General features: G+C 42.4%; 1 protein-coding gene across 9 annotated transcripts in view; it reads left to right on the forward strand.

Annotated features, from left to right (window-relative positions):
- Window positions 1–22,573, forward strand: part of LOC126456978 (stress-activated protein kinase JNK) — a 582,548-nt gene that overhangs the window by 437,865 nt on the left and 122,110 nt on the right. The window lies entirely within an intron of this gene.

Raw genomic sequence — 22,573 nt, forward strand, 5'->3', positions numbered from 1 at the left:
CCCTTCTTTGAGGTTTTTCGATATGTCCTCCGTCAATCCCATCAGGTAAGGATACCATAACGCGCACCAATACATCAGAAGAGGACGGTTAAACGTGGTGTAGACAGTTTCTTTAGCAGACCTGTCGCATCTACTAAGTGTTGTGCCAATGAAACGCAGTCTTGGTTCACCTTCCCCACAACATTATCTGTATGATTGGTCCAGTTCAAAGTCTGATTTATCGTGTAACCAAAATTTAACGGATTCCTTTTAATACTCACGTGGATGACTTCACTATTTTTATTATTTAGGGTCAATTGCCACTACAAATGGACCATGTAAATAAATTGTCTATATCATTTTAAAATTGGTTTTGATCTTCTGACGACTTTAGTAGACGTCCGTCATCTGCAAGCGGTTTTAGAGATCAGATTTGTTGGTGGACGATCCTAGCTGCGAGTAGCCCATCTCACGGCTTCCAGGGGGAGCGAACCTTTTTTTCAATATGTCGTATAATCATTGACCAAATTTAAAATTCTGTCATCTTCGCTTTTAAGAAGTAGAATCTTGTGTTAAAGGCTTAACACAGTAGGTTAAATATTACTATTAGAAACCGGCTATATGTCCTCAGAGAACGTAACTGACTGCGCGCAAATACCCAGACTATATTCACCCAGTATTTGAAAGTGATGAGGACTTGGTGACTTGCAACAAACTACACACGTAATTTCAAAAAAATTTATGATGAAAGGGCAAAAAGTTCATCGCTTATTGCACTTTCGCTCTTCATGTCGTAATCATCAGCATCAGGCGTCACGTTTTAATTTATTAACTCTTTACTACTAACTCTATTCGCAACACGTTCCTTATCCATATACGTCACTGAATGTATGTGCAAAATTATATCATTGTACGACGCACAATTCAGGAGATATTACGTTATAAACATTCAAATGGTTGAAAAACTAGCTTTTGCTTTAAAACGGAGCGCAGTTTGCACAGACTGTACTCATCCATCGTCTTGCTAATGAGAGCACTTACCGTCTTCCAATAAACGTTAAACATAATTTCTCGCTTAAATGCTTAACGTCAAATATTTAACACGTTAACTGATTTGTAAAGTAATCAGAAGTTTCAAGCTGTTTTATACGTGGGAGTTCGATTCTGTAAAGAGTTAGGAGTTCACTGTTTGTCTTCTAAATCGTTTATATAGATTAAGAACAGCAGAGAGCCAATAAAGTTTGCAGAGTCTCGGATGTAATATCGGTTTCTCTACATGACGTCCCTTCAGTTATTACGAACTATGACCTTACTGGCAGGATATTACAATTTCCGTCCCACAGGTGAGATGATACTCCATTGGCAGCAGTTCGATTAAAGCCGCTTGTAGGGAACAGTGTCAAAAGCCCTCTGGGAATCAAGAAATAAGAAATCAATTTGACGTACTCTGCGTATAGGAATTATTGCTTCTTCAGAATAAAGAGCCAGTTGTGTTTCATAAGAACGAGAATTTCTGAACCTGTGCTTGTTATGTGCAGTAGATAGTTTTCTTCGTGGTATTTCGTAATGTTGGAGCACTGTGTATATTCCAAAAACGTAATACGGACCAGTGTCTATGATGTGGGTCTATAATTAATATCATAAGGAAATTTGAAATCGCCATCTGTGTTACTATGGTCAAGTGATCTTGAAGTAGAACTGTGATTCGTTTCTGGTATTCTGTTGCGTTACGATCTAGACGCGGGGATGCACCGAATGTCTTCGATTCTGCCAATTGATTCTAGTTTGAAAATTGTGGCTATTTTCCAGTTACAGAAACTTCTACGTAATTCCTTCTTGCTTCATTTGCTACTGGATTTTAATCTTACGAAAACGGCTTATTAAAGGTTTGAGTTATGTTGCTTTTCTTATAGCAAGTATGGATAGTTTTAATCTTGATTGTGACTGATGATAAATACAAAGGACGAGCAAGTTCTAAGTTCTCAGATTACATGTTTCACAAAATCGTCATAAAAGTCTCGGAACTTCCGTCATTCCTCAGTGTAATCTCCCTGAAACCTTTCACAATTTTCACAACGGCAGCGCCATAATCCATGGGCGCTGGCAACGCAGGCTAAGGAGTCAGCTCTGATCATTGGAAAATCGCTGATGCAACAGCGACACGACTGGAGTGTGTGCGACCGCGGAGTGTGCCTGTCATCGTTGGAAAAAGCGAACAGTCGTGAGGAGCAACGTCAGTCGAGTAAGGAGCATGGGAAACCACACACGAAGAAACTCCTCGGCGCGTTCTTCTGATGCGCCGGAGCATTGTCTTGCTGAAAGACTACTTGATACAATTCATAAACAGCAGTCAGTAAATAGGGTAGATTCTCCAAGTTTTTGCTTCACGTCTTGATGAAAACTAGAACTGAAGGAGCATGTTACTGACCCGCTCAAACAGTTAAGTTCAGCTACTTTTGCTCTTCGTATAGTTGCTAGTGTTGGGAACAATTTTGCAAATTTCCACTCATTAATGTCTTAAGGAATAATTTTCTGGGGTAACTCCTCATTTAGGAGGAAAGTATGGATTTATTGACTGCACAAATGTGAGCAGTAAGAATATGTGTGTTCACCCCACAGTCATGTAGGTACCTCTTCAAGCAGTTGGGCATTTTAAATGCACTATCACAATACGTGTATTCCCTAATGAAATTCGTCATAAATAATCCAGCACAATTTGAGAAGAACTGTGATGTCCGTACCCACAACACTAAAGGAAACAAATGACTTTTGCCACCCATTATTGATGCCGCCAGTAACTGAGAAAGGAATCCAATAAACGGAAAAAAAATTTTCGATTATTTTCCCAGTAACATAAATTGACTGACAAGGAGCAAAGCAAATATTAAATCTAACCTAAAATCATTTCTCCGGGACAACTCCCTCTATTCCGTGGACGAATTTACATTTAAAAACTGGCAATGTTAACACTAATTATGGATAAATGGATATCCTCTAAACTGACTCGTTCCACATCATTTGGATCAATGAATCGTTGAAATGATTTACGAACATGTAACTAACTGACTCACTAAAGAGCACACGAGCAGTCCATTACGTCTGTATTTCTTGTGAAGCTGGAAGGAGCTTGTTCTCCATAAGATCTTAATAGCTCGCACCTGCCACCGTACTGGAACCCAAGGATTAAGGACTACGCCTTCGGTGTGCCAAAAGATGGGCACCGCAAACTGGTCCTTACACGAACTTTCTTTAATGCTACTGAGCTGACCGACGTTTTGTTTTAGTATCGAAAAACGACATTCATGTCGAAAAGAAAGTTTCAGTTGTGCCGTCATAAGGTGTCATCATCGCCTGGTAAATTTCCACATGCACAGCGTCCTTCGACTTTCTTGCCACTCGCGTCCGAAGACACATCCGCATTTTCATATCAACGTGCAGAACTCTGTACACAAAACCCACGCAAATGCCAACGACGTAGGCTGTAGCTTTCATACTCAATCGGCTATACTCCAAAATAGCTCGTTTCAACTCGCGCGGCCGTGTTGTCAGACCGCCTGGTGCGAAACCGAAATTGTTTTGATTCGTTGTCATACGGCTTTGTGTCCTGTTTGAACTGTTGCACCCAGAAATATACTGCACTCACATTCATGACTCCATCACCACACGTCTCACTCGATTGGCAACGAATTTACGTAGGTGACATACCATACAAGTGGAGAACACGAACTTTTATTCACTGTTCTCTTAATGAAAGCATCAGAGTTCTTTGTATCAGCATCATTCCTCACTTTCCAGAACCTAATAGAGTTCTTGTGCCGTACTGTGCTGCCATCCGTCACCAACGGATAGAGTGCCCGCGTATTTTGAGTCAAACCGCATGTTGCTTTCTGCTCCCAGTGCCGAAAAAGTGCAAAAGTGCCGAAAAAGTGCAAAATATAGAGTTTTAGAGTTGATTCCCGGGGATAAAAACCCCCTACGTTCCAAATGAAGCAATGCTGGTATGATGAAAAATGTTTGCTCCCTCGGGCGTGTCTTATCAAAAATATCCGGACACTCTTATGTAATGCGGAATTAAGCACTAATGTCACGAGAGGCGAACCCGCCAGTATAAGAGGAGAGGCAGAGAGTATTGTGTTGTCAGTAAGGAAGCAGTAACAGCAGAATCAGTAAGTCAGGAAAGCTCAGTGGCTTCGGAAACAAAGCCATCAGGGATATTACAAACCTTCTGTAGCTACCCATATCAACTGTTGGCGATGGGATTAAGAAGTGGAACGCGGACGAAAAACCGCAGCTGGACCTAGACCAGGCAGGCCTCACGTACTGCCGGACTAGGGCCGTCGAGCATTGTGGAGAGTTGTCGTAAAAATGGTGTGAAATAAGTGGAAGGAATCACTCGTGAGTTCCAAATTACTGTCAGCAGTTGAGCTAGCAGAATAACTCTGTGTGTGGTGAGATAAAAGAATGGGATAAATGTACGACCAGATCCCTGTCGTCAGTACTGAGCGACGCTTGACGTTGTGTAAAGAGTGTTGCCACTGGTCTGTGGGTAACTGGAAACGATGGGTGCCATCGTGGGCAGTGTCAACGGTGATGTTCGAAGGAGGTGGTGCTACAGCGTGGGGGTGTTTTCTTGGTTGGGAAGTGGTCTCGTTATTGTGCTTAAGAAAACCCAAAATACGGAAGGTTAGAAACATATTTTACAGCATTTTGTACTGCGTAAAGCAGAGGAAAGTTCGAAGACGATGATTGTTGTGAGCATGACAATGCCCGTGAGGCAGTGGTTTGTGGTCAGTAACATTTCTGGAATGAACTGGTCTGCCTAGAGTCCCGAACTGAACCCAATGAACATGTTTGGGATGGGATCGAACGTCGACTTTGCTGCAGACTAAGGCGTCCAATGTCACTTCGTTCTCTGGTTTTGGCTCCTGAGGAAGAACGGGCTACCATTCATCCACAGACACACAAACACCTGATGGAAAGTGTCCCCCGCGTAGTTCGAGCCCTCATGAAGTCGAAGGATGGACACACCCACTAATAGGTGCCCGGGTACTTTGACGAGAGGTACCCCAGACATTACGAGCACGACACAGGCGTTGGATTTCTTACGGAAGGAGCTGCAGCTGACCTCGACCCAGAGCCGCGGCTCCGTTTGCGGAGGTTTTTCGACCTGATAGCTGGCGAAGGGCAGAAGTCACGGCGGGATGCTGACGACCGAGAGCCGGCGGCGTAAATTATTGAGTGAGTGTCAGCGGTGTGCCAGGGAGCGCCATTTGCATTGGCGGCCTGCGGTGGCGCCGGCCGGGATTTGTGGGGGTGGCGAGCAGCGAACAGCAGCCGCTAATGACGCGCCGTCGCCGGTCGCCTGCGCCTGAATAATACAGCGCGGAACAGGGTGGCACGGCGAGCGCAGATCCGCGTGGCAGAGTGGCGCAGCCGCACTGCGGCGAACGCGGCCGTGGCACTGGCTCCGGGGGACACTAGGCGGGGCGCACTCGCTTGTCACTGCACTCGGTAAGCCACCGTACAGACCGTGGCGAAGGGTTCCAATATTAGCGATTTTCTCCAATCGCATACTGACCGACGGAGATGTGACTGCCTGTGGCGACAGATTTACCTATCAGGGTTTCGCAACAACTATGCTGTCTTTCTTCAAAGTGTTCCCATTGAAGTTCGCTGAGCACTTCTGCTACACTTAGTAAGGGCTTTGCTGACCTGTTAAGATTCTAACACCACGTCTCTGAAATAGTTCGATATCTGCTGTCACTCCAAACACTGCAATAATGTTCTGCAGTATAACTAGTTGCTCTGGAATGTTTTTTTGCGAGTTCCTTTACAGATGCAGCGCACTTACCCAGAACCCTTCCGACAAATCTTAATTCTTCCATGATCCACTTTAATACTCATTTTAAATGATAGTCCGATTTCATATCGCGAAACACTGACACTGTGTGCCCTGTTCAAGATGTTCGCCACTAATATTGTTATCGTTTAGCATCGCGTTCTTCATCTTTGTTATGTGTGTTATCCTGCATTTACGCAGTGATTCATTGGAACAAACGGAAACTTTGTCCAAGTCTTCCTGTTTTTCTTTACGGTCTTCCAACGCCTGTACTTCCCTATAGATAACACCATTGTCAGCGAACAATCTGATAATGCTGCTAACTCTGTCTGCTATAGACATATAAGCTTACCGGAAAAAAAGGTCACTCTCAGGAGGCATCGCACTAATGTCGTGTAACACCGCCTCTAGTCTTGATGGAGGCCACATATAGGCTAGGGAGGCATGCCGTATCCAGCTGAAGTCACTCATTAATGATTAGATCCAGTGGAGGTACAAAATTGCGAGGACGTTGATCGGTATGTGTCACCTGCTGTTCCAAATAGGCCAGACATTTTCTGTCCACTTACGGTGATTTAACATTCCAGTCGAGGTGCCGTAGTGTGTCTGCCTAACTATTCATCAAACCAGGAACGTTTTCGTGCAGCCATGCGAACACCGCAGTTATCATTTTGGAAGATGGCAACACAGCATACTGATCATAAAGATGTGGAAGAAACGGCAACTATTGGTCACTGAGAATCTCGAAATAAATGTCCTGGTTCTTGTTCACGGTAACCCGAACGAGTGGGCACAAGCCATGGTACCAAAAACACCCTAAACACATCACAGAACCTCAACCGCATAAACTGCACCCTCCGGACACTACAGGTTAAACGGCTCATTGGGCGAGTCAGCGCAATCGGTTTACTGTATCATCTGAAATGAGGCAAATCGCGACTCGTCGGATGACGCCACACGCATCCATTTAGCTACTTTTTAGTTTCTGTATTGTTTGACACTTCGTAGACGCACTTCTTGATGTGCTTCTGTCAGCAATGGTCTTCCTGGAAGTTCCCGATTTCATATGACGTCCCCTTCCCACTGTTCGCTCGGAATTTGCTTGACAGTAGAAATTCCTGTTGTATACCGTACTCACGAGATTTTATCGTTCCCGGGAAGAGTGTCAACAACACAAAGTCATCACGTAATAACAAAGTAAAGCCTTTTGCCATGTAACATCAGGTGATCTGTCAGGTAACCACCCCGAAAGAACAGAAAAAAGAAAATGTTTCTATTCCGGTGGAGCTGAGAAAGGCACAGCTGGAGACGACGCTTTGCACATGATCTGTCAGCCTGTGCCGAACCCGCTTCCAAGTTAAGTTTATGGTAATTAATCTATGTTACTACAAACTATCTAAGAGTATGGCACGTCGGTCTTTTCAACCTCCCATTGTTCGTTGTTGGTGTTGACTGTTGCTTACGTATACCCATGCGATTCATTTACAAGGCTCATCAAGTTGTATCGTCATTTCGTTTAATCTTCGCAGTATTTAAATAATTAATAATCAGTTAACAAACATAATTTACACCCAAGTTGTAACACAGTTGCATTCAGTTAACTTCTTTGTCACTTTGAGTGACATGTACTCGTCAGTTTGCAATACAGTTTCTGTTTATCGAGGGGCAATTCAGATTTCTTATCACCGACAAATATGCCATAGTCAAATGAGGCAGAAAAAATTATCTTCCTAATCTCAGATGTTTTTAAATTTAACGTATGTTAAAACTAGAACAAAAAACCGCGTTTTCTTGTTTTGACCAGAAATACTCCTGGCCTAAGATGCAGGAAGCTAAAGGCAACGTTTCGGACGACAGTTGTCACGTGTGTTGATCATTAAACCGCTATGTCTTTGGAACAGAGATTATTTGTTATTCTAGGCTCAGTAAGTGTGTCCAAGTGGTTTCGTAGCAGTGTAGTTTTTCGATAGAACTCCAAAATATTATTTCCCTAAAATGTCAATGCCAGAAATAGATTTTTTTCTGTTGATCTGTACCATATACTTTATATTGTTAAGTTTTCCCGTAATTAAAAATATATGTGCTAATGTAGGAACCCTTTCCAATAATAAGTAGATACCACCAGTAAACCCTCGGTTCTGTAAAGAATCGAACTCCCACGTATAAAGCAGCTTCAAGTTTCTAATTACTTTAGAAATGGGTTAATGTGTTAAATATTTGACGTTAAGCGTTTAAACGAGAATAGTTTAGGAAAAGTTTGAAATTGGGTGTATAAATAATGCAGAAAAAGAAAGATACCTTCATTATTTTAAATTTATATTTTTCCGTTTCTACATCATGTAGTTACCACGAACAGAGATGAGGTATGGGTCCATCTAATTGGTCTTTTAAAGCGTTTACGAAGAAGGGATCGTCTCCAGTTGTATCGTTAGATACTATTATGCACCAAATGGAAAGCACTCTCGATCTCATAAAACAATAGATCAAACATTTTTCATCAGACCAGCATTGCTTCGTTTGGAACGTAGGGGGTTTTTATCCCGGCGAATCAACTCTAAAACTCTATTTTGCAGTATAATTGTTATGTATGTTTATCCCTTGCAGTACCGCCGTTCTTAATACGCTATTTTCGTATATCAAAAATATTATTCGGGTTGTTGTTATTCTATATGATTAAACACTCAACTAGGATTTTCGGTTAACATTCTCGCAAAATATGTATTATTGTTATGTAATTAAAGTTTGAAAATAATTAAATTTCAAGATTTGGTCACGCCATCGTAAACGCTGTTATCGGCTGAATCTCTAGTGACGTCACTCCTAGCAGTAAGACGAAGCTATACTTGTATTACAGGAATATAAGCCGAAGTTACTACTGTTTTTCCGTACTTTTTCTGCAAATAGTTCAGTTATTTAATGGTGGAAAACGAATTTACAACTTTTAAGTAACAGTGGCCTGTGGAGGCTGATAGTGGAAACCTTCCGAAAGTTGACACAAGTAAGGTCTTTTCGTTCGTCTGAAGCAATCCAAATTTTTGTATTCCGGAAATAAGAAAAGTAAAAACTGCATTGTATGTAAAATATACCTACATTTTAAAGCTAATGTTTCTAGAGATATTTTTTTACAGTTCGAAAAAAATATACTTGTTTGTTTCAAATGTATGTGAATTACTAAGGGACCAAACTACTAAGGTCATCGGTCCCTAGACTTACACGCCACTAAAACTAACTTACGCTAAGAACAACACACACACACACACACACACACACACACACACACACACACACACACACCCATGCCCGAGTGAGCACTCGAACCTCCGGCGGGAGGGGCCGTGCAATCCGTGACATGGCGTCTCAAACCACGCGGCCACTACGTGCGGCGTTTATGTCAACAGACTGACTCGAAAGTCAGAAGACCGCATAAACCCGTGTGTAAATAAGGATAACTTCTTGAATTTAGTCGTCGTTTTTCGACCAAATGAATTTCGCTTTCAAACGAGCATTATTGCCTGTGGTCGTATTAAAAATTACATGAGATGTGCGCTGTTATGCAATTACAGTTCCTATTCAGATTATTTCGTGTGTATACATAAATTCATTTTGCGTACTTGACACTTTTCACAGATCGGTACGCACGACATTTTTGTGCCTGTTTGCTTACAAAGAAACTTGTCAAGGTAAATCGTGTTACTGGCTCACTTAATTTCCCTGCTTACTTAATTTGTTCATGGATTTGAAATTTAGACTGTTCGGGAGTCCTTCCGTAGGTTGTCCATTCGTTCTGACAGATAACGCCCGCAAATTATGCATTAAAGCGTGCAGTTTATAGAATATTTACATTTTTACGTACTTAAAAATTAGTAGCAAGTTGTAACAATCCAAAAAGTGTGAAACATGGCGAAATGCCTTGGGCCTATTTTTTAAAATACGTGTACTCTTCCACAATGTGTGTTTCCTTTTTCCATGTAAAGGGTCTCAAGAGAATCATATGCCGAGGTTTGTGTACATCTGTATCGTGACAATGGTCTTTGCACTGTCAAATTGGAGGTTTAGTGTGACATTTCTAAATGATTAGACATAAACAAAGAAATCAAAATAATTTCCCATACCTGGAAACGAGCGCAGGCGTGCTGAATGAATGCCGTGAGACCACATGTGAGATATCAACTGCAGACCGTGATACACGAATGTTTATTGTGGAATTTTTTTCTTAATTTGTATGTACGTCATGTTCACTAAATACTACGAAGTGTTTAGTTACATCAAAATGATTGCCACAGAAATACACACACGTAATGACCACTGTCTCAGTTTGCTTTCTACAAGCGAGATGCAACCACATTTTACACAACTTCTCATTCTTTGGAATACTCAAAAACAATTTTTCAGGAGTTTTTATAGATATATTTCTACAATGAGGTACTACACATCATTTGTAACCACATTCCAAAAAAAGATAGCACTGTGAATGAGCTTTACGAGAGTAGCAGCAGAGTGCTAGACAATGGCGTTACAAGCATCACATGACTTAAATGGAGCTTTCGGATTATTTGAATGTTTCTGATGCTGAAATTCACGAGGAAAAAGAAGCGTGCTGTGAGCATAAGGAGGACATCATCAAACATTTGGAAGACGATTTTCAGAAAACATTCAAATACACAATTGTTCCTTCATTATACTGCTTCTTTCTGTCGGCGAGGGAAGGTGGGAGGGCAACTCAGATTTCTACACTGCCCAAATGAATGAAAACAGAAGAGCTTCGTGCAGGATCTTTTCCGTTTCCGTTCATTCATACCAGTACGCCGTAGCATCCACGCAGATTGAGGCTGAACTTCAAGAGCGCATCAGTGGCTTTTGCTTCCACTCTTGCCGCTGGGTCTCGCGTTCCAACAGCGCTGCTCCTCAAACTTGCGGGAACTCTGTCGTGTAGCGAGGAATTTGCTTCATTATTCCTTTACTTTACTCATGACTGCGAAAGTTCGCTAAGCCCGAAAAGCTCAAATGAAATGCAAATCAGTATCCCGTAACTTGTTAGAACTGTTGGACAAAATCCTTGAAATTCGCCAGCCATCTACTACACATCAGTCTTGATTCTCAAGGGGTAACAGTTAAGTTCCAGCAATTTAACTGCCAACCAGGAAGGTGTGCGACAAATTTCCCCGGTGTTGTTATATTTCTGGATTTTCAATAGGAATATCTCGATTTGGTTTCCAACTGACAGGTTCATCATACTCTGTACATGTGATGTTCGGTGATTTTAGTTACGGCTTTGTGGTTTCCCACAGAAAAACATTAAGGAAACAGGACTATTTAATTGTAATTGGACCTAACAATGAATTATAAAAGGTGACACATTCCTAAGATAAGAACTGAACTAATTTATGTCGAAAATTCTGCGTCTTTGAATTGCGCTAATGACTGCTCTTGAAGAAGAGCTATTGCGCGGAATACCACCCAAGATTTAACAATTTACTTCGTCTTTGAAGAAACAGACAGCGTAGAGCACCTCACACATATCTAAATATTTCGGCCACTCGGTTATTTATATTCGAAGAAGGTAACGATTCTCAAAGACAAAACTCTTTCAAAATCAATATCTGTGACTGTGAGAGACGTTAATATGTAGACACACACACACACACACACACACACACACACACACACATACACAAAAATTGAAAATTGCATCACCCCGGTTGCCAGAACTTCTATAGGCGTTGACTGTGGATATTGTATCACAGACACGGTCCCTTTGACTGTTCAGAGATGTCACTAAACCCGCCCAAAGATGTAAACAACAACGCATGAGCAGCGCCTGTTAGGGGGATAGACGGAGGGGGTCCGACAGCCGATCAGTTCGTCATTCCTCCAGGAAGGAGGTACACGGCTTGTATTGTCTGTAGTTCAACCATGCTTAGACGGTCAGTACCGCGGTTCGATCGCGTCCACATTGTTACTTCGTGCCAGAAAGGGCTCCCAACAAGGGAAGTGTCCAGGCGTCTCGGAATGAACCAAAGTCATGTTGTTCGCACATGGAGGAGATACAGAGAGACAGGAACTACTGTCGATGACAGGCTCGCTCAGGCCGCCCAAGGGCTACTACTGCTGTAGATGACCGCTACCTACGGGTTATGGATCGGAGGAACCCTGACAGCAACGCCATCATGTTGAATAATGATTTTCGTGCAGCCACAGGGCGTCGTGTTACGACTGAAACTGTGCACAATAGGCAGCATGATGCGCAACCTCACTCCCGACGTCCATGCCGAGGTCCATTTTTGGAACCACGACACCATGCAGCGCGGTACAGATGGGTCCAACAACATGCCGAATGGACCACTCAGGTTTGGTATCACGTTGTTTTCACCGATTAATGTCGCATGCACCTTCAACCAGAGAATCGTCGGAGACGTGTTTGGAGGCAACCCGATCAGGTTGAACGCCTTAGACACACTGTCCAGCGAGTCCAGCAAGGTGGAGGTTCCCTGCTGCTTGCGGGTGGCGTTATGTGGGGCCGACGTACGCTGCTGGTGGTCATGGAAGGCGCCGTAACGGCTGTACGGCACGTGAATGCCATCCTACGGCCGTTAGTGCAACCATATCGGCAACATATTGGCGAGGCATTCATCTTCATGGATGACAATTCACGCTCGCATCGTGCACATCTTGTGAATGACTTTCTTCAGGATAACGGCATCGCTCGACTAGATTGGTCAGCATGTTCTCTAGACATGAACCCTATTGAAGATGCCTGGGATAGATTAAAAAGGGCTCTTTAAGAACGACGTGACCCACCAACCACTCAGAGGGATATACGACGAATCGCTGTTGAGGAGTGGGACAATCTGGACCAACAGTGCCTTGATGAACTTGTGGATAGTATGCCACGACGAATACAGGCAGGCATCAATGCAAGAGGACGTGCTACTGGGTATTAGAGGTACTGGTGTGTACAACAATCTGGTCCACCACCTCTGAAGCTCTTGCTGTATGGTGATACAACATGCAATGTGTGGTTTTCGTGAGCAGTAAAAAGAGCGGAAATGATGTTTATGTTGATCTCTGTTCCAATTTTCTGTACAGGTTCCGGAACTCTCGGAACCGCGGTGATGCAAAACTCTTTTTGATGTGTGTGTATAGTTGTTAAGACCAACAATTCACTGTGCATAACTGTTACAGTAGTTGCATTGTATGAAGTGCAGTCACATGAAAACCAAACACGGGCTACAACGGGACGTTGGATTGGTTCTCTTCAAAAGTAATCATCTCTCACTTTAAGACATTATTCCTACTGGGAGAAGAGACGATCGGCTCCTGTTTTGTAGAACGCTGTCGGCAACTCATAGATCCACAACGGTATCCACTCTTGCACTTCCTCGTCCCACAAAAACCGACGCCTGCGCATGTCTTTCTCCAAGTCTCAAAGATTTAAAAATCACACGGTGAACGATCCGGGTTGTACGGAGGTTATTGCAGTGTTTCCCAACCAAATTGCTGAAGTAAAGCCTTCGTCCGATTGGCAATGTGGGGGATTGACGTTACCGTGCAACAGGACGATTCCGTCCGACAGCATTACTGGTCAGGACAGCTCAGTTGGTAGAGCACTTGCCACGAAAGGCAAAGGTCCCGAGTTCGAGTCTCGGTCCGGCACACAGTTTTAATCTGCCAGGAAGTTTCAGCATTACTGGTCGTTATGACTTTATGACACTATGAAGACACTTTATAGAAACTGCAACGCTCCATGAAGTCGCGACCTGAAGAAAGACATGCGTGGACATCTGTTTCAGTCGGACGAAGAAGCACAAGATGTGGCTGCAGTAGTGGACCACGTTCTACAGAACAGGAATTGACCGTCTCATCTCCCAGTGGAATAAATGTCTTAACACATATGGTGATTGCTTTTGAATGGAGCCACACTATGGTCCCGTTGTGACGGGTGTTCGGTTAGCATTTCAGTGCCCCTTATACATTGTATAAGTATTTATTATAACTAATTTAAACAAATGAAGGAAACTTACGTGTCGTAGAAATATTATGGAATAATACTGTATTAAATTTTGTGAAAGTTATTGTTTAAGAATCACAGTGGTCGTCCTCGTATGACGATACCAGTGCAGGATCGTTTCGTCCAGCTGTCGGCTCGCAGGCGCCCAACAACAGCTGCCAAAAATATTGGAAATGACTTCTCCCGGGCAACATGGATTCGCATCTCAAACTAAATAGTGCGTAGAGGATTGCATCATGGTGCTCTTCATTCCAGAAGACCAATAAGAACTTTTGCACTGAAATAACGGAACTGATGCAATCGAAGGACCTGATTCTTGCCTATCAACATTGGACCATTGCAGAATGTAGTAATGTCATGTTTGCTTAGAGATCAGGACTAGTTTGCTACCGGACACTAGGGTTGGTAGTGTTTGTAGAAGCTCTAGACCGCATCATTAACACCGATACGTTCAGGAAGTCCATCCATTTGCAGGCGGAAGCTTAATGCTCTGCGCAGCAATAATGATGGGTCTGCGGGCCCCTCTAATTCCTATCTCCGGCAATTTGACTGGTCACCGATACCTCCAAGAGGTCCTACAAACGATTGTAAGACCCTACAGATGTGAAATCGGTGACATCTTCATCCTAGTCGATGTCAATGCAGGACCGCACCGTACTCTTATCAACGTATCGGTATCTTCGAAGATGCAACATCAACCGACTGGATTGGCCAGCACAGTCCCCGGGCATGAATGGAGTGGAGACGCATGAGACCTGTTGAAGATGGCCATTGCACAGCAGGACCTCACTGAACCTGCCATTGAGGAGTGGGACCTCACATCCCAAGTTAAACTTGATAGTCCAATCCACAGTGTGCTTTGCAGAGTTTCAGAACTCATCCGTGTGCGGCGATGACATACTCACTACTACAGAGTGACAATCATCGTCATGAGATAAAAATTTTCGCTGTTTTTGTTTTCAAGATGTACACTTTGGAGAGAGATTGCTTCGTTTTGTAATTTTTTTTTTGTAACCAAGCAAAATCGTTCTTGTTTCAGAAGGAATAATGTTTATTTAGTTAATAAAATGGTTCAAATAGCTCTGAGCACTATGGGACTTAACATCCGTGGTCATCAGTCCCCTAGAACTTAGAACTACTTAAACCTAACTAACCTAAGGACATCACACACATCCATGCCCGAGGCAGGATTCGAACCTGCGACCGTAGCGGTCGCGCTGTTCCAGACTGAAGCGCCTAGAACTGCTCGGCCACACCTTCCTGTTTAGTTACTAAGATTTTGTACAAACCTCAATGGGTGTGCTATAAGAAGTCGTTGTAGTAAATTCTGTGATATTCCAACCTTTTGTTGAGGTGTGTGTATAAAATTATACATGCTAAACTGTTGAGCAGACACTGTCGGTAGCCTCTTGGTTCATCCGGGCGGTTACTTACTCAACACTTGCACGTCTGTTCTTTCGTAGACATCTCCGCACCCATCGTTCACCCCCCTGTCATATATGGCCCGTGGTGAATAACACTTGCCTGGACACTGGTTTTGGATAGCGCCATTTTACCATGTACATTATACATTAACCACGGCAACAAGCGAACAGTTTAGAAACTTAACCGTTTCGGAAATGCTTCCACCCTCATCGTGAAAGCCAGTGATAATTCCCTTTTGGATGTCAGATAAATACCACTGTTATCGCATTACAACGACGACTGCACTGTTGTCCGCGCTTCAGTCCTGAATCGCGCTGCTGCTACGGTCGCAGGTTCTAATCCTGCCTCGGGCATGGATGTGTGTGATGTCCTTAGGTTAGTTAGGTTTAAGCAGTTCTAAGTTCTAGGGGACTGATGACCTCAGATGTTAAGTCCCATAGTGCTCAGAGCCATTTGAACCATTCAAAGTCCCATTTGAATCCAGTCCCCGGGCAGAGAAAATCCTCGACCCGGTCGGGAATCGAACCCGGGACTCCGTGATCCAGAGGAGGTAATGCTAGCCACTAGAACTTTTGTGATGAGCATCATATCTTGCCCTACCAGCACTGCGTCCATTGAGGCAATCTGTTCCACATACTGATGTGTTTGGTCAAAATTAATAAATAATTCAGGAGAAAAAAGAGCGGAGAAATTAGTGAAGATCTATAAATTTTGGTGTGCTTTCAGAAAGAACTAGACTGTATTTTAGTCATTATGATTCACCTGTTGAGGCCAGACAAACGCGTGGTTCCTGAACAGGGGCAGCAGCCTTTTCAGTAGTTGCAGGGGCAACAGTCTGGATGGTTGACTGATCTGGCCTTGTAACGCTAACCAAAACGGCGTTGCTGTGCTGGTATTGCGAACGGTTGAAAGCAAGGGGAAACTACAGCCGTAATTTTTCCCGAGGGCATGCAGCTTTACTGTATGGTTAATGATGATGGCATCCTCTTGGGTAAAATATTCCGGAGGTAAAATAGTCCCCCATTCGGATCTCCGGGCAGGGACTACTCAGGAGGACGTCGTTATCAGGAGAAAGAAAACTGGCGTTCTACGGATCGGAGAGTGGAATGTCAGATCCCTTAATCGGGCAGGTAGGTTAGAAAATTTAAAAAGGGAAATGGATAGGTTAAAGTTTCATATAGTGGGAATTAGTGAAGTTCGGTGGCAGGAGTAACAAGACTTTTGGTCGGGCGAATACAGGGTTATAAATACAAAATCAAATAGGGGTAATGCAGGAGTAGCTTTAATAATGAATAAAAAAATTGGAATGCGGGTAAGCTACTACAAATAGCATAGTGAACGCATCATTGTGGCGAAGAAAGACACGAAGCCCACGCCTACTACAGTAGTACAAGTTTATATGCCAACAAGCTCTGCAGATGACGAAGAAATTGAAGAAATGTATGATGAAATAAAAGAGATAGTGAAGGGAGACGAAAATTTAATAGTCATGGGTGACTGGAATTCGAGAGTAGGAAAAGGGAGAGAAGGAAACGTAGTAGGTGAATATGGATCGGGGGTAAGAAATGAAAGACGAAGCCGCCTGGTAGAATTTTGCACGGAGCACAACTTAATCATAGCTAACACTTGAATCAAGAATCATAAAAGAAGGTTGTATATATGGAAGAAGCGTGGAGATACTGACAGGTTTCAGATAGATTATATAATGGTAAGACAGAGATTTAGGAACCAGGTATTAAACTGTAAGACATTTCCAGGGGCAGATGTGGACCCAGACCACAATCTATTGGTTATGAATTGTAGATTAAAACTGAAGAAACTGAAAAAAGGTGGGAATTTAAGGAGATGGGACCAGGATAAACTGACTAGACCAGAGATTGTACAGAGTTTCAGGGAGAGCGTAAGGGAACAAATGGCAGGAATGGGGGAAGAAATACAGTAGAAGAAGAATGGGTAGCTTTGAGGGATGAAGTAGTGAAGGGAGCAGAGGATCAAGTAGGTAAAAAGACGAGGGCTAGTAGAAATCGTTGGGTAACAGAAGAAATATTGAATTTAATTGATGAAAGGAGAAAATATAAAAATGCAATTAATGAAGCAGGCAAAAAAGGAATACAAACGTCTCAAAAATGAGATCGACAAGAAGTGCAAGTTGGCTAAGCAGGGATGGCTAGAGGATAAATGTAAGGACGTAGAGGCTTATCTCACGAGGGGTAAGATGGATACTGCCTACAGGAAAATTAAAGAGACCTTTGGAGAAAAGAGAACCACTTGTATGAATATCAAGAGCTCAGATGGAAACCCAGTTCTAAGCAAAGAAGGGAAATCAGAAAGATGGAAGGAGTATATAGAGGGTCTATACGAGGGCGATGTACTTGAGGACAATATTATGGAAATGGAAGAGGATGTAGATGAAGATGAAATGGGAGATGATACTGCGTGAAGAGTTTGACAGAGGAGTGAAAGACCTAAGTTGAAACAAGGCCTCGGGAGTAGACAACATTCCATTAGAACTACTGACAGCCTTGGGATAGCCAGTCCTGACAAAACTCTACCATCTGGTGAGCAAGATGTACGAGACAGGCGAAATACCCTCAAACTTCAAGAAGAATATAATAATTCCAATCCCAAAGAAAGCAGGTGTTGACAGATGTGAAAATTACCGAACTATCAGTTTAATAAGTCACAGCTGCAAAATACTAACGCGAATTCTTTACAGACGAATGGAAAAACTGGTAGAAGCTGACCTCGGGGAAGATCAGTTTGGGTTCCATACAAATGTTGGAACACGTGAGGCAATACTGACCCTACGACTTATCTTAGAAAATAGATTAAGGAAAGGCAAACCTACGTTTCTAGCATTTGTAGACTTAGAGAAAGCTTTTGACAATGTTGACTGGAATACTCTCTTTCAAATTCTGAAGGTGGCTGGGGTAAAATATAGGGAGCGAAAGGCTATTTACAATTTGTATAGAAACCAAATGGGAGGTATGAGAGTTGAGGGGCATGAAAGGGAAGCAATGGTTGGGAAGGGAGTGAGACAGTGCTGTAGCCTCTCCCCGATGTTATTCAATCAGTATATTGAGCAAGCAGTGAAAGAAACAAAAGAAAAATTCGGAGTGGGTATTAAAATTCATGGAGAAGAAATAAAAACTTTGAGGTTCGCCGATGACATTGTAATTCTGTCAGAGACAGAGCAGTTGAACGGAATGGACAGTGTCTTGAAAGGAGGGTATGAGACGAACATCAACAAAAGCAAAACGTGAATAATGGAATGTAGTCGAATTAAATCGGGTGATGCTGAGGGAATTAGATTAGGAAATGAGACACTTAAAGTAGTAAAGGTGGTTTGCTATTTGGGGAGCAAAATAACTGATGATGGTCGAAGTAGAGAGGATATAAAATGTAGACTGGCAATGGTAAGGAAAGCGTTTCTGAAGAAGAGGATTTTGTTAAAATAGAGTATAGATTTAAGTCACAGGAAGTCGTTTCTGAAAGTATTTGTATGGAGTGTAGCCATGTATGGAAGTGAAACATGGACGATAAATAGCTTAGACAAGAAGAGAATAGAAGCTTTCGAAATGTGGTGCTACAGAAGAATGCTGAAGATTAGATGGGTAGATCACATAACTAATGAGATGTTGAATAGGATTGGGGAGAAGAGAAGTTTGTGGCACAACTTGACTAGAAGAAGGGATCGGTTGGTAGGACATGTTCTGAGGCATCAAGGGATCACCAATTTAGTATTGGAGGGCAGCGTGGAGGGTAAAAATCGTAGAGGGAGACCAAGAGATGAATACACCAAGCAGATTCAAAAGGATGTAGGTTGCAGTAGGTACTGGAAGATGAAAGCAGCTTGCACAGGATAGAGTAGCATGGAGAGCTGCATCAAACCAGTCTCAGGACTGAAGACCACAACAACAACAAGGCTAATATGTAACATTTTTTTTTTTGCTTGTTAAATGTAGTTGGATTTTACCGTATTTTGCCACTTCTTTAATATTTTTTTTAAAAAAACCCTCACTTTTTTGGTTCGGGTTAAATTACAGTAGCTGTACTGGGAAATTACCGAGCACTTGCCGAATTCGTACGACGTATAATCCCTGCTATATTGAGTTCCAAAGGTGGACCAAAACACTTTAATGCATATGGTCGGAATTTTTTAAGTCAGTGGTGTATGCCATGTAAGTGATCAGCTATGCTACTTTACCTTATTTTTTAAATGCTATAGTCGACGCTGAACCATACATCCGTCTACTAGTGAGAATACATCATATGGCAGAGCTATTAAGCAGTAGATTCACTTTCGTAGTGCTATTAAACCAGTCTTGTTTGGCATTACGTCACGCCATCTGCGGCTCGTCGCTTTGACAGCTTTGACTGATGTATAGAAGGAAATCAAAAATCTTTTCCTCAGGGGGGGGGGGGGGGGGGGGGGAAATTACTAGCCTTCATACAAATAGCGCCTTTCATTAGGTACATGTTGCTACCCATACTTTTGTGTTCTGTTTCCTCAGAGTGCTTATCGTTGACCACTTCAAAATGAAAGATAGGACAGATCATTTAGATTTAAAAAAATCATCTCGTGCCAAAGCAGAAAATGTTCATCGTAAAGGAAAGGTCACGGACGTAGATCGCAGCAGAGCTGGCTCAGCGCTTCGAAGTTCAACGGTCACCGAGGAAGCACCGCAGGTGTGAAAGAACGCACCGAAGCCAAACAGCGTACAGCTGTAGAGTGCAAAATGGACACATTCGTGTCCTGTAACACTTTTTCACAAAGTGGCTTCAAATTGATGCTGTATGTGCCCTTAGTCAGTAAACACGCGAGTTTAGTCCTCGCTGTCCTTTCTAGAACGATGATGAACCAATCTTCGCCATATGTACTGTGCCCTTAAACCTAGTACGAGACGCATAAAACAAAAAATTCCCAGTTTGGAGCGGAACACAGTTCATCGAAGACACTCACCTTTGCATTGATTCAGAATTCAGTCATATGTCACGCTGCTTCCGCACAGCATCTATAATTTCAGTACAGTGCACAGGTAGGAGGCCTAATAAATAACGCGCCACCAGATACAAACACACTTTCGAATATTCTGAGAGTAATTCATGAACACTACTCAGTTAAATTTCACATTTTCCCATATACATTAACTAGCGAATTGCCTCAGCTTTGCACACGTAGCACTATGTATCTACGGGCATATCTTGTTTGTTTGTTTTTTCTTTTCCATCAGTCGTCTCTCAGTACTAATGTTTACTTTCTGGTTGTCATCATTTCTGCTACTTATCGTTACTTTTATCTTTCTTCAGTTTACTCCCAATCCATATTCTGTAGTCAGTAGACTATTCGTTCGATTCAGCAGATCTTATAATTTTTCTAATTTTTCACTTTCACTAAGGATAGCAATGTCATCAGCGAATCTTGTCAGTGAAATCCTTCCACCTTTTCTTCTATTTCCATCATTTCTTGTTCCATGTGTAGATTGAACAGTAGGGGCGGAGGACTACATACTTATCTTACACGCGTTTTAATACGAGCACTTCATTCTTGGTCTTCGACTCTTATTATTCCCTTTTGGTTCTTGTAGATGTTGTATATTACTCGTATTTCCCTATCCTAGTTTCCTCAGAATTTCGAACATTTTGCACCATTTTAATTGTCGAATGCTTTTTACAACTCGACAAATCCTGTGAAAGTGTTTTGATTTTTCTTTAGCCTTGCTTCCATTATCAGCTGCAACGTCAGAATTGCCTCTCTGGTGCCTTTACCTTTCCTAAAGCCAAGCTGATCGTCATCCAACACGTCCTCAGTTTTCTTTTCCATTCTTCTGTATATTATTCTTGTGAGCATCTTGGATGTATGAAGCTGTTAAGTTGATTGTGCGATAATTGTCGCAGTCTTAGGAATTGTTAGGATGATGTTTTTCCGAAAGTCAGATGGTATATCGCCAAACTCATATATTCTACACACCAACGTGAATAATTGTTTTGTTGCCATCCCCTCCCGCCCCTCCCCCCAATGGTTTTGGAAATTCGGATGGAATTTTATCTTGGTTTTGGAAATTCGGATGGAATTTTATCTGTCCCTTCTGCACTATTTGATCTTAAGTCTTCCAAAGCCCTTTTAAATTCTGATTCTGCTGCTGAAGCCCTACCTCTTCTGTACCGACTCCTGTTTCTTCTATCACATCAGACAAATCTTCCCCCTCATGCTGGCCTTCAGTGTACTTTTCCACCCCTCTGCTCTCTCCTCTGTATTTAACAATCGAATTAGCATTGCACTCTTAATGTTACCACCCTTTCTTTTAATGTCACCGATGGTTGTTTTGACTCTGCTGCATGCTCAGTCAGTTTTTCCGACAGTCATTTCCTTTTCGATTTCTACACATTTTTCATGCAGTCATTTCGCCTTATCTTTACTGCACTTCTTGTATATATTTCATTCCTGAGCGACGTATATTTCAGTATTCCTAAACTTCCCTGAACATTTTTGAACTTCTAACTTTCATAGATCAACTGAAGTATTTCTTCTGTTACCTGTAGTTTCTTTGCAGTTACCTTCTTTGTACGTATGTTTATCTTTCCAACTTGTGTGGTTGTCCTTTTTAGAGACACCCATTCCTCTTCAATGGAATTGCCTACTCAGCTATTCCTTACCGCAGTATCTATAGCCTTAGAGAACTTCAAGCGTACTTCCTCGTTCCTTAGTACTTACGTATCCGACTACTTGACGTATTGATTCTTCCCAACTGGTCTCTCAAACTTCAGCTTACGCTTCATCACTACTAAATTGTGATCTGATTTTATATCTGCTCCTGGGTACGCCGTACAGTCCAGTTTCTGATTTCGGGATCGTTGCTTGACCATGATGTAATGTGGCTGAAATCGTCCCGTATCTCCCAGGCTTTCAATCTTGTGATTCTTGAACAGAGTCTTCGCTGTTACTATCTGAAATTCATTGCAGAACTCAGTCAACATTTTCCTCTCTCATTCCAAGTACCGAGACTATATTGTCCAGTAATCCTTTCTTCTACTCCTTCCCGTACAACTGTATTCCAATTCCTCATGACTGTTAGATTTTCATCACCCTTTACATATAGACTTACCCGTTCAATATCTTCTTATACTTTCTCTATGTCTTCATTTTCAGCTAGCGACGTCGGCATCTATGCCTGAACTGTCGTTATCGGTGTTGGTTTCGTTGTCGATTTTGATGAGAATAACCCTATCACTAAACTGTTAACAGTAACACGCTCTGTGGCCTACCTTCCTATTCATAACGAATCATACACCAGGTATACCATTCTCTACTGGTGTTGATT

Source organism: Schistocerca serialis, chromosome 2, assembly GCF_023864345.2.
Source record: "Schistocerca serialis cubense isolate TAMUIC-IGC-003099 chromosome 2, iqSchSeri2.2, whole genome shotgun sequence".
NCBI classification, from domain to species: domain Eukaryota; kingdom Metazoa; phylum Arthropoda; class Insecta; order Orthoptera; family Acrididae; genus Schistocerca; species Schistocerca serialis.